This window comes from Grammomys surdaster, unplaced genomic scaffold (assembly GCF_004785775.1).
Source record: "Grammomys surdaster isolate TR1022 unplaced genomic scaffold, NIH_TR_1.0 126298, whole genome shotgun sequence".
In the NCBI taxonomy this organism is placed as follows: domain Eukaryota; kingdom Metazoa; phylum Chordata; class Mammalia; order Rodentia; family Muridae; genus Grammomys; species Grammomys surdaster.
The window spans coordinates 5917105-5930385 of record NW_021621098.1 but is presented as its reverse complement, the minus strand read 5'-3'; the positions used below and the strand labels follow the sequence as shown (position 1 = coordinate 5930385).

General features: G+C 44.7%; 1 protein-coding gene across 1 annotated transcript in view; it reads left to right on the top strand.

Annotated features, from left to right (window-relative positions):
- Positions 1-13281, top strand: part of Lama3 (laminin subunit alpha 3) — a 233209-nt gene that overhangs the window by 22899 nt on the left and 197029 nt on the right. The window lies entirely within an intron of this gene.

The window sequence follows — 13281 nt, the reverse complement described above, 5'->3', positions numbered from 1 at the left end:
ATCTCCACACACAAGAGCACATATGTGTATATACATCTCCACACACATATTTATGTGCATACACATGTGTGAACACACACAAATCTATAGTTGTGTATAGTTGCATTATGAAAATATTCTTTATTATTTTAATTGTGGCATAATAAAAATATAAAATGTATCGTGTTCAAAAAAAAAAAGAAAAAAAATGTATCGTGTTCACCATCTTAAGTGTATTGTTCAGTGGCATTTGATAGATTGACATTGTTGTCCAATACCCACCTTCCAGAGTCTTCATCTCCTTACCATGTAAGGCTGAAACTCCGCACCCAGTCAGCTCCATTCCCTTGTCTCCATCACTCTGGGCAACCACTGTGCTATTTTCTGGGGACCAATGTTTCTAGGAATGTCATATAAGTGAACCATATACTATTTGCTTTTTTATGGCTAACTTCTGTCCATTAACCTAAGCTTTCAAGGGTCAGACACTCTGTGCTATGTGTCAGTATTTCCCCTCTCCCAGGCAGGATGAAGAGAATTCCATGTACTTTATCCACCTTCGTGTGTTCCCTTAATGGATACTTGGCCTACTCCCAGCTTTGAGCTATTGTGAATAGTGATGTCAAACATATGGGTGTGGTAATTATATTTTTATTGCATTCATTTTCCTGGAAATCCTGATTCATGGAATATTGAATACCATAATTTGCCGGGTGGTGGTGGTGCACACCTTTATTCCCAGCACTTGGGAGGCAGAGGCAGGTGGATTTTTGAGTTCGAGGCCAGTCTGGTCTACAGAGTGAGTTGCAGGACAGCCAGGGATCCACAGAGAAACCCTGTCTCGAAAAAAAAAAAAAAAAAGAGAGAGGGAGAAAAAAAAGAATACCATAATTTGGGGCCTTATTTGGCCAACTGGTCACAGGGAGGCAAGCTCGAGGTCTATTCTTCTGTGTAAGTTATGAAGGTCCCAACATAGCTGCCTTTGGTTCATATACATATGGTCAATCCCCTTCCCCCTGAGAATGGGCAACATGTGGCTCTTATAGATGTGACCCCACTGGATGACAAGCATGAGGGATTTTTATGAATGCATTTATGCCCATAAGCCAGTAGATTGAAATGGGAGAGTTTTCTCTGATGAGAGGAGTCTCCAATGGGACTGCCCTTTCTGAAAGGGGACATTTGACTGTGAGAGACAGAAAGGCAAAAGCTGTCAGGTTGTGAACTTGTCCTAGAGAAAGCCATGGGGCAAGCATTTGAAAGTAGGCTGTGGAAGCTGAGGGTGGCCTCCAGGCCACAGCCCACAAAGAGGGCTGCTGACAGCTGATTGCACTTTTGATCTTGAGCAGAGAACTTGACCCAGCCATGCTGACTGCTAACTGGTAGTCTGAGATAATAAATGTGTTATTTCAAGGCACTAAACTTAAGGTACTTTGTTATGGCCAAGTAGAAAGTGCATACAGCTTATCCTACAGTTCAGTTTAGTTTTTCAAGACAGGGTTTCTCTGTGCAACAGTTCTGGCTGTCCTGGAACTTGCTTTGTAGACCATTCTGATCTTGAACTCACAGAGATCTGCCTGCCTCTGTCTCGGGAGCGCCCCCAAGCCTGGCTTATTCTACCTTTTAAAGGAGGGAGTTTATACTATTCCTGTAACATGTATTTATTACACTCCAGTAGGCACCTAGGATATATCTCAGCTACTAAATAATACATAATAAACTCATGTAGTGTGTTTGGAGTTGAAATGAGTAACTGAGGCCTGAAAAAGCAGGGCAGATTAAGGGCTGTGTGAGAATCAGGGACAACTGGATTGTGGTTGGCAGCTTTTCTTTGGTTCAGAACAGTTTATTGAGAATGTATAGCAGGCAGTCTATACCCCAGCATAGAGCAGGTCACAGGCGGCAGCTCCGTACCCAACCCCAGAAAACCGAGAGAAAGAGGGACTCCCAGGAGCTTTAACTCAGGCAGCATCCCAGGTAAAAATGAATCACCCGTGATGTCTGCTGTTAGAAGTTCTAATCCAGATGCTGGCCTCCAAATTTATACTACTCAGACCTTTGAAGGGCCACTGACATGAACATCAAACACCTAGAGACTGACATCACTAATCTGAAGAAATCCCTCGTTTCGCTGTCTGAAGAGACCTCCTAAAATCACAAAGATCCTTATTGGACTTGATTTACTCTATTACAATAGAAAAGGCTGTGTACAGCTCTTGACTGTGTACAGCTCTTAAAGAAGAAGGTTGCCTTTACATAGACAAGACAAGGAGGGCTAAAGAGAGCATGAAATAGGTAGTGAAGGCCATAAGAAAAATCAGAGAGAGAGACAGATGAAGGCTGGTACAAGAATTGGTTTTCAGCCTCTCCAAGATTGTCAACCCTATTTCCTCCCATCTTGGAACCATTATTGGGGTTCTTTTTGCTTTTTTCTGCTGGTCCCTGGCTCTCAAATAGGCGGACTAACTCTGTGAAACAACAGATAAATAATTTGGTAGCAAAACCTATTCAGATTCATTATCATAAGTTAGCTATGGAGGACCATGAGACTCAAGATGAGGTTGTTACTTTATACAGGTGTTTCCAAAACCTATCTCCATCCAACCTAAAAGGGGGGACTTCTGTCCCTAGACCAAGCAGAGAGGGGCCACCCAGAACCTCCTCTGTCAGGTGATCTGAATTCTTGCTTAGGCTGCGAGGCTAAGCACTGCAAGGGAATATAAATAAAAGTTAAAAATATCTATCTGGGTTCCCTGAGGGACAAGCCTGACTGCATAGGGGTTGATGTCAAAAGTATCCCCTCTCCAGGAAAAAAACAGTTGGTTTCATCAGTTCTGGGTATTTCAAGCCATCGTGTAATTCATTGAGTAATTCTCAGCACGTTTCCTTCTGGGATTCTGATAACTAATGTTAGCTTTAAAAAGTGTGTGTGTGTGTGTGTGTGTGTGTGTGTGTGTGTTTGTGTGTGTGTGTGTGGTTACCACATGTGTGCTGGTGTCTGCAGAGATCAGACTCCCTTCTACTCAGGAGCTAGAGTTACAGGCTGTTGTGAGCCACAGGACATGGGTGCTTGCAACTAAACTTGGGTCCCCTAGAAGAGCAGCAAGCTGTCCTAACCACTGAGCTGCCTCTAAAGCCTCCAAAGGATCACTTTCTCATTACTATTCCCCAGTTCTCTGATGGTATGTTCAGTTTTATTTTCCAGTTGATTTTTTCTCTATTTCTTTCAGATGAGTCCATTTGTATTGGTCTATCTTCAAGCCCACAGATTACTTTGTATTCTGCCTCTGTCACGCCCCCAGGCCCACACAGCAAGCTGTAATGTCTGCCTCCTGTGTTGTTGTATGTTTTATCTATTCTTGGAGGTTTTATACCTGCTCCTTATGATCACGTATTGGAACAGTTTATGACTATTGCCTTAAAGAATTTCTAAGATTATTCCGCCATGTGATTCATTGTCATCTTTCCAAGTTACGATTCTTTCCTGTGTGTTGAGGACTTTTTGCCGTATTCTAGGTCTTTGGGTAATTATGTTAAAAGACTAGGCTCTAGTTAAATCTTGTTTAGCTGAGCATCTTCACTGTGGGCTAGGTCCTGGTGTGTCTTTGAGAGCCGTTGTTCCAGCTGTAGTTGGTTTTCAGAGTTCTGACAGCACTGCACCCGTCGGCTTTGTTCAATGGGTATCAAAGTCTCCTGCTTAGTGACACTGTCTTGGGGAGCAGAATGAGTTCCTTGTCACCCATTTAGTAAAGGGTCCAAGGCATTGGGCATTTGTGGCACAGAGTGCTTTCTCCCAAACCATTGTCTGAGACTGCTGGTAAGGAATCAAGAGCATATAGACAGTATCCAGCTACCAAAGTGGATGAAAATCAGAAGAAAATAGACCCAAGGGCTGGGTCCTGCCACTCACCAACACTAAGGAGCCAGAGCAAAGGGAGGAGTCAGTCAAGAAGATGGGACTGGGTCGACAGATGATAGAGGAAGAAGACTGAGACAAGGAGGACAATTCCAGGTCAACAGTACAAGTCCAGTAAAAACAGGTAAAAGGTCTGAATATAATAGATGATACTCCGGAAAATGTATACCAAAGGTCAGAAAGTCTGTGAAAGCAGACTCAGCATCATTGGTCACCAGGGACATTCAAATGGAAACATAACCATAACATAAGGGGCAGGGGAGGTGTCAGCTGGAGACTGGGGTGCCCACAGGAGGGATGGGGTGTCAGCAGGAGAGAGAGAGATGGAGTGACAGAAACATGAGCTGCTCCTCCAAGGCAGCTCTCCGCACCTGTGTCAAGCAGCTCACGACTACCTGTAACTCCAGCTTGGGATCTGCTGCTCTTTGTAGCCTCTGTGGGTACCGGTGCTCATACGCACATACCTCCTCCCACATAATTAAAAATAAAGTAAATCTAAAAACATAACTCCCACTGTGATAAGACATCACTTTATACTGACTTAGATGGGTATAGTAAAATTTTTGATAGCAATGTTAACGAAGGAAGGTGGAAGCCATGGACACTTGGTAGAAATGCAAAATGGTGTAGCTGTTTTGGAAACCTCACAAAGTCAAGCACACAGTTACCACATAACTCAGAGTTCTCACTTGTAATTTGTGCCCAAGAGAAACAAGTGTATGTGTCCACGGAAAGCTTGCCTCATCAGTCCTGACTGTACCAATGATCATAAGAACCAAAAGGTAGAAGCAGCTAGTAGCTCTACCAGCTGGTGGGTGAGTGAAACAGACCATCATGTCCCAAAGCTGGCTATTATCCAATAGTAGGGGTTATGGAATCTCGATGAGAGCCATGAACACAAATCTAGAAAACATCATGGTGTGAGAAGGAAGCCAATAAGAGGCCATGTGTCCCGTGCTCCAGCTTGTGTGAAATGTCCAGATAGGCAGATCTAGAGAGAGAGAGAGAGAGAGGTTATCTTAGCGCCCAACTGGGGCTGGGGTGTCTAGAGACAGCTGCAGTATGACTGCTAATAGGTCTAAAATAGGTGTGCCATGTATGAAGAAAAGCAGCATTCAGCAGCAGCCTTGTGTGCAGCCAGCAGCAAGACTAAGAGAAACAGCTGCTGTTAGTGCATGAACCTGTCAGGTCTTGTCAACACCCATGTAAAAAACTAACATCAGCCAGGTACTAGTCAACATGTTGTTCTGTCCCTGTTGTGTACAGCTCACCCAAGGAATACTGCTAGAAGTGTATACTAAGCTAAAGATGTATACTGTACCCTGAAACTCAAAAGGCACTGAGGTTTCTGAAATGCCATCTTCATTCAGGTTGAGCCTAGTTTTATGATAGAAGGGCCTCCTTCTGTGTTGTGACGAGTGGGGCGGGGCCTCTCCTGACAGTATCTCACCATTGGTTTGCATGTGATTTAGTTCACGGACAGATCCATCATGGATCCAGAACCAGTAATCCTGACTTAGTTGTGAATTAGCTTTCCAAAGAGCCAACCTGAAGCATTTACTCAAGTTCTATCATTAATGGCCGAGATTTACCTGTTACGTCTTTTGTCCTTTAGGAAAACTCTGATTATGTAGACCAGGGAGCCTAGATCTCATAATCCTCCTGCCTTAGCCTCCCAGAGCTAGGACTGCAGCCACACACCAGTGCAAACCATTATCATCATGCCATTTTCTTTTTGAGGCACTGGGAATTGGGCTCAGGGCCTTATCCACGCTGTGCAAGTGTTCTGCCATGGGCTCCATGCCTACACCTTATTTATGTCACTTTTTACCCAAGGCTTTCTATAATAGGAATTTTAACTCATCAAAATGATTCTTGCTGAACATAACCATACCTGCTTTACTTAAAGCTTTTTTAAAGGCCATTTTAAAAAGACCTGCCTTCTAAAGCACCCCTTTGATGTACTAAAGAATCCCCAATTAAGACATTTAAGTCAAACAACACGTTAGAAGTTTGCTGGCATCTGGCAGACATTGGTCATGGCATGCATATTTATGAAGGCTGTGTGTCCACCTAACTTTTGGTTGGTCAGGAGCAGCTCTGTTCTGTGGGTGGGTATGTGACCTACAGTCAGCCTGTTCTGGCCTGTGCTTCATATCCTGCTCTCTTGCTGTGTGGCACTTTACAGCACACTGAGCTGCTCTGTGCCTGTTTCCTCATTTGTAAACAGAGGCAACTGTACATATACCACAGGACTTTGGAGGTTTAATGAGTTAATGGCTTAATTTCCAGATCTCTTTAGGGTGGTGTTATTATTTATTATTTTATTTAACAAAATGAGCACTCATGATTAAAAAGAATAGACTCAAACTACATATGGTACTGTAGAAAAATTCTTGGAAAAACTTAAGATATGGAAAGGTAACATAAGTTAGATCAAGCTGAACACATTTCCTTTCTCCTTTACTTTGGGGCAATATGGCGTTTCAAGAAGTCATGTACGATTCCTATTTTATGCCACATTGATACAATGTTTTCTTAGCCATGAAAATGCCATCAAGAGGCTGGATTCAACATTTTAAAAGTCGTGTTAATATCTTAGTGCTAGAGCAGTGCGAGTTCTGATGTGTGATTGGGAAATAAAGTGACCACTGACTTGTCACGGTTGAATCGCCTTCTTTTAACTTGTTTGACAGCTTATGTTTCAGGTTAGGGTTGATTTCTTTGTCTTCTTCTCGAATAATTGGTGATTTATTCTTCCCCCACCACCATGTGTGAAGTATGTTTTTGTTTAAACAATATTTTAAATTCTCTTGACAATATTGTCATATGTTCATAGAACAAATCTGGATTATATCCAACTCACTCTCCCCACTGGTTACATTTTTTTAACTGTAGTTTTTGTTGTTGTTTGTTTCATTTCATTTGTCTAAGTCAGTATCTGTAGGTCTGATTGTGAAGGGCAGCTTTGTCCCCTCAAGCTGACATTTCCTGGGCAGTTCTGTTTTGTGATATTTCCTGGGGTTCCCCAAGTCCATCCCACCATATGTTATTAAGAGTTTTGGGCTGTATCTATGGGAAGCTTTGTGTTGTGTGGCCAATTACAGTTTGTTTTAAAGTTTAAAGTGAACTATGGTGTTGGGCTATTGCAAGTAGAGTCTTGGGGGCCCAGGGATGTTTGCTTCCTCTGGATGCCCCATTGGGCATTTCTGTGAGAGATAGGAAGGTAGAGTCTTGGGGTTCTACACATGAGCTTCCTCCATGAACTCCTGACACTTGCCTATTCCCTACCCTAGTCTGAGATCTAAGGAAATATGTAGAATACATGTGGTGTTGGTCCCCCATGCACCTGAAATAAGGGGGGCTTGGATGTTGTGAACAATTGGCTCTTCATTGGGATGGAGAGAGTGTCTAGGAACCACAGGGAGCAAGATGTACTTGTTTCTGGAAATTTACCTGAAGAAGACATTTAAAGCATTTCTGTACCTGTTATTACTAAAAATATTGTCTTAGTTAGGGTTTCCATTGCTGTGAAGAAACACCATGACCAAGGAAACTCTTATAAGGACAACATTTAATTGGGGCTGACTTACAAGTTTAGAGTTTCAGTCCATTATCATCAAGGTGGGAGCACGGCAGCATCCAGGCAGGCATTAGTGCAAGAGGAGCTGAGAATTCTACATCTTCATCAAAAGGAAGCCAGAGAGGAGAGTCTCAAAGCCCACTCTCACAGTGACATACTTCTTAGAAAAAGGCCGTACCTACCCCAACAAGGCCACACTTCCTAATAGTCCACTCCTTGGGCCAAGCATATTCAAACCACCACAACTATGAAGACAAAACAGAACTCACAAATAAAAATAATCCCTGTCCCAGGCCCTTAGAAGGGCTGGTGATTGGTTCAGGGGTTGGGAGTGCCAAGAGAAGACAGTTTGGGCCCTGCTCTGGGAGGTGGCCCAAGAAGGTGCCTACCTGCCTCCGGCATCTCATGAAATAGGGCAGCAGTTGAGACATCCCATTGGGTTTACAGATTGGAGGCTGCAATGCCAACTGTCTCACTTCCCTCCTGACTGGCTTTCCCTGTCCCATCTTGACAGCCTTATTTGACTCCTTTCTTCTTACCTCAGGCCTACTGTTATGGCTCCAAGAGATTTTTCAGTACCTGGAAAACCAGACATTTAATGTCCCCAGCAGCATCATTCATCCCATGGGTGGAAGGTGATGGGAAAAGCCCTGTTTCCTTCCTCTCCAAGGACCATTCTGAAGGACATTCTATATAACTTAGAATATTCTTAAAATGGTAATATTCTACTTATGGCACATGAGCTATTAGCTTCTCTCTGTCCCCACGTCCCTCTCAAATTTGTGAATTTTGAGACCAACCCATAAATAAACCATCTCTATCTAAGTTTTTGTCTTACACTTTAAAGAGGACCCAAGCTGATTCAGAATAAAGGGGGCCCAAGGCCCTGAACCTGTTCCAGATGTTCACACAAGAGAATGTGATCACAAAGATCTTTAAAAGGCAAAGGATGTAGGGCTGCGGGCTGAGAAATGGATTAGTGGGTCAGAGCACTTGCTCTGCCACCTTGAGAACACAGATTTAATATTCAGAAATAAACCAAACCAAACCAAACAACCAAACTGCAGTCAGGCGTGGCTGTATGTACCCGTAACCCTGCAACTACCGGTAGAGGCAGGTCCTAAGAATAGACTGGCTTGCCAGCCTAGCTTCTGGTTCAATAAGGGATCTTGTCTCAAGCTGTCTTAGTTTGTTTGTTTGGTTTTTTTTTTCTGCTGTGAACAGACACCATGACAGAGGCAACTCTTATAAGGACATTTAGTTAGGGCTGGCTTACAGGTCCAGAGGTTCAGTCCATTATTATCAAGGTAGGAGCATGGAAGCATCCAGGCAGGCACGGTGCAGAAGGAGCTGAGAGTTCTACATCTTTATCCAGAGGAAGGCAGAAGCAGACTGACTCCCATGTGGCTAGGAGAAGGTTCTCAAAGCCCACCCCCACAGTGACACACTTCCTCCAATAAGGCCACACCTCCTCCAACAAGGCCACATCTTCTAGAGTGCCACTTCCTGGGCCAAGCATATTTTAATCACCACACAAGACAATAAAATAGAGAGTGATACAGGAAGACACCCAATGCCAGGCTTTGGTCTCTGCATGTGCACTACTCCCCACCCCCCAGAGGTTGTCTAAGAAGTTAAGATTAAGAGGGGTCCCACCCCCAGCTGAGGAGAGCTACTGACAGTTGATAGATACTTGGAGACTGAGTGACTCCAAATCACTCTTTGTCGATTGAAACAGTCTGGAGTCAGCTGTGGGAGAAGGAAGCCTGGGCTAATTTTGAGTCTCTCTTCAGCTCGAGGATTTGGGAAATGAAGTTGCCTCAGAGATTTTGGCAGATGACTGCCCAAGCTGGACCCTCCATGGATACAGTGTCATCCTGAAAGTGCATGGCCTCTGTTTCCACCTCATCTTTCTGGATTCCTTATAAACTGTCCAGAATATGGCTTCAGGAAGCCAGGGACTATACCATCACTCCACAGTACTCTTTTCTGGCCTAACATCTTGCCTACAATAGATGCTCAATAAACATTTGCTGAGGTTGTGTAGAGTGAATGAAGGGTGACTCTGGATTAGTTGTCACTTTCTCAGGGTACAGAAACAGTAGAAGGAAGCAGGTTGCTGTGAGCTGAATCTCTGGATGAAGGAGGGGGAAGACCTGATGGAGCTCTGCAATTGGAGGGTTGGTTCCATGTATGGTGCTGGGTCTTTTTTGCAACATCTTTTAGCAATTGTGTGGCTTTAACAAGATTAGAAAACAGATTATATTTGGCCCCTTGCTGTTGATAAATATGCTATGAAATTGCCCACAGAGGAGACATTTCTGTCACAGAGATGAGCAAGTGCTACCAATCTTGGCTTTTGAGGGCAGTGTCCACAGCAGCCTTCCATGTTTCTCTATTTCCCGGTCCCCAGTCCTGATTGTAAAGACTGTTATTATGCTCCTCAGAATGGAGTGTAGGACCTCAGACATGCTAGGCAAACACCCCAGCACTTACTGCCATGTACCTTCCTCCCAGGCTGAGAAGGCATGGGCTGTTTATACAGCGGAGAATGATTTGACTCCAGCTGCCTCCACCTTCCGAGTGCTGGGATTACAGGTGTTGGGGGTGGAGGCCAGAGCTTTGTGCATAGTAAGCAAGAGTGGCACTTTGTGTCACTGGGCGTTCTTCCTTTTGCTCTGTCCTTCATGGTGCCTCTTCTCGCCCTATTTCTCCCCCCCCCTCGCTCTCTCTCCCCCCCCTCTCTCTCCTCACTTCCCATTCTCCTGCTGCATTTTCCCCTGTTTTTTTTTCTTTAGTGTAAATAGCCATTTATTTCCTGGGCTCACAGGTAACCAGGGTGTTCTGGGCTCCACCTCTCTCTCTAACTGAAGAGTGAGCTCACAAGCTACCACTGGTGCAAACGTGCCACACTTTGGGAATTCCAGACGGCGTCCCATGTGCCACACCTGTGCTGCATGCCAAGCCTCTGAGCGATGAGACAGTGCAGCTCACTGGTTGACCCACAGCAGCACAATGCCACCAGCTGGAGCGTTCACAGCTCCCCCTTGCCTCTCACAGCCCTCCATGCTAAGCAGGATCACACCATCCTCTCACCAACTGCGACTACCATGTGTGTCTCAGGAGCTCCCAGAAACATGGATGGAGAAGGCAAGAGGAACCAGAGCTCAGGGACTCCCTCCTTGTTCTGGTTCAGGATCTATAGAAATGGTCAGACCCAGGAGGGTCTGGGCAGCTGAAATCCAGACTGTGGCTCTAGCAAAGGGCATGAGGTAGGCAGAAGCGGGGACAATGAGCAGAGGAGTGGGGGTTTGCATATAGCCTATGCATGCTCTTTCTGGAACTGGCTCTGTAAAGCCCAGCAGTTTTAGAAAAGCTGCCTACACTGCTGTATTGCTTGTACATGCTCAGTAATAAAGAGGCAAGATTTGATAGATTTAATAATGGCTGATTGAATCTTCAGCTGTGGAAACATGGACACGGAGAGCCAAGCACATTTGGAATAGGTTGGTCTGGCATCTTGCCTGGGCTGCCCAGCTTACCCTTATTGGTCACTATGACAGCGCATAAGACACAGTTTAACTTATTACTCTCCAAGCTAGCAAGTCCCTTAGTTGTGGACATGTTCTCTTCCTTATAGCATCAGTGGGCAAGCCCCTCTGCCTAGCCTCTGGTCCCCATGGGTGTACACAAAGTAGTGAGGACAAGGCATTCTGACCATTTGTCTCGCTCACTTCTGCTGGCTGTGGGCGGACCTTCTCAGTGCTTCCCAAGCAAGGTCCTGACCCCAGCCTTGTCCTGGCCACTATACCATTAGTTCCTTCTAGCCCAGGGTAGTGAATCCTTGGGTCTTTACTCTGTTGTTCCCTTTAACAAGTATGTCTGTTGATGCAATTGTAAGGTGCATTTATTATTTCGCCTAGTCAGGTCTTCATGTAGAAATGCTTTTTGTGCAGTGTGGAGTGAGTGTTTCTGAGTCGCCTTAAGAAGCACACTTGAGCTGTTGGCTGACCGGAGCTTGTTTGTTTTCAGCTTGCTTCTGTCCAAGTGGGTTGTCACAGAGAAGCCAGCATTGAGTGTAATGCCTTTGTGAGGCGTGTGCCAGGTCAGACGTTTCCTTTTACAACCTGCAAGGATAAGAAAGCCACTTTCATTTAGCTTTCTCCTTTCCTTTTCCTTAGCAGTGGTTCTCAACTTGTGGGTCACAACCTCTTTGGGGGGGGGTCACATATCAGATATCTTGTATATCAGATATTTATATTATGATTCATAATAGTAGCAAAATTATAGTTATGAAGTAGCAACAAAATGATTTTATGGTTAGGGACCACCACAGCATGAGAAACTGTATTAAGGTCACAGCATTGGGAAGGTTGAGAGGCACTGGTTAGTACGTGTTTGTGTGTATTTGGAGGTAAGTATGACTGTGGATATATCATAGTGCATGCAGGAGGTCAGAGGATGCCTTGTGTAAGTCACTTCTCTTTCTATACCACATAAGTTCCAGGGATCAAACTAAGGCTGTCAGGCTTGGTGGCCGGTACCCTCGCCCGCCAGCTTGGTGGCTGATACCTTCACCCGAAGAGCTGTCTCTCCACCACAGCTCTCTTGAATTTTTTTCCCTTAGAGCTGCTGTGACTTTGGTAGCTTTTGTACTGTTTCCCAGGTATTTGTCTCTAAAATGGTTTGATTCTAGAGGCAGCAGTAGATGGTTTGTGTCTAAGTAGATGGTAAGTATCCACACCCGTCCCTGGTGAATGCACCCTTCGCAGCCATGGGCAATCTGAGGACTCTACCAGTGGCCGCCACAACTCCCACCCTCTCTACCTTTAGCCTCATCAGAAATAAAAGAAACACTTTGCCCCACCTCCTCAGTTTCTTTCTGAATTTCTCAGTTTCTATTCATAACCAGACAGAGATAAAGTGGTCCCCACGGATTAATTTCTTCAGAGCTCACAGAGGCTGGTTCCAGATCCAACAGTCAGCTCATGACACACTTCCTTAAAACTTGCAATGCATGTAAGTGTGCTAGTGCAGCTAGTTTGATGCTGTGTGGGTTTACACCTTACGTTATTGAAACCCTATCCATGTTGATGCATAGGACTCTACTTCTTGGTTTGATGTTTCCAGGATTGGCATTTGTGTGGCCATAGTGAGATTGCATTTCCACATTCCCATATTCTACTCTCAAATATAGTGTCGCCTTGCTATAAAACATTTTCAGGTATAAGTGTTCTATGCCAAAGTTATACCAAATATTTATAATTAGTATTTATTTTTCTAAGTAAGTATCTACTGGGTAAGGATTATCCTCTAAGCCTCAAAAGCACAGGGAACCCCTGTAGCAGCTCCGGAAGCTTTATATGGAGGATGGAATACACTAACATTGGGTTTTAGGAGAAAATCCTTTCTTGCCGATAGTGTTTGGGGTACAGCAACAAGGATAGGCAGGGGGGTAGGTTTGACCCAAGGAAAGTGAGGGAGCAGGTCCTAGTGTGGATGTCTGAGGTGATGGAATTTGGGGGTTCAATAGCTCACAATAGCCCCAGACACTCTTTTGAAGAGTCCCTGGCTACTCATTAATGTTTAGCTTTCCTCAGATGCAGAGCTCCTTCCCTGGGAGATGAAGCTTGAGCTGGGGTTGCTCTACGCTGCCTGCTGTACAGACAAGGTTTCTCCCCACTGAGCCCCTTCTCAGCCAGTGGGCAGGGAGATTAACAGCTGCTCCTACACCCACTGGGATGCCTGAAGCTAATTATCCCGGCTGCTGGCTCTACTTCCCCACCTATCCCACATCCTGTGT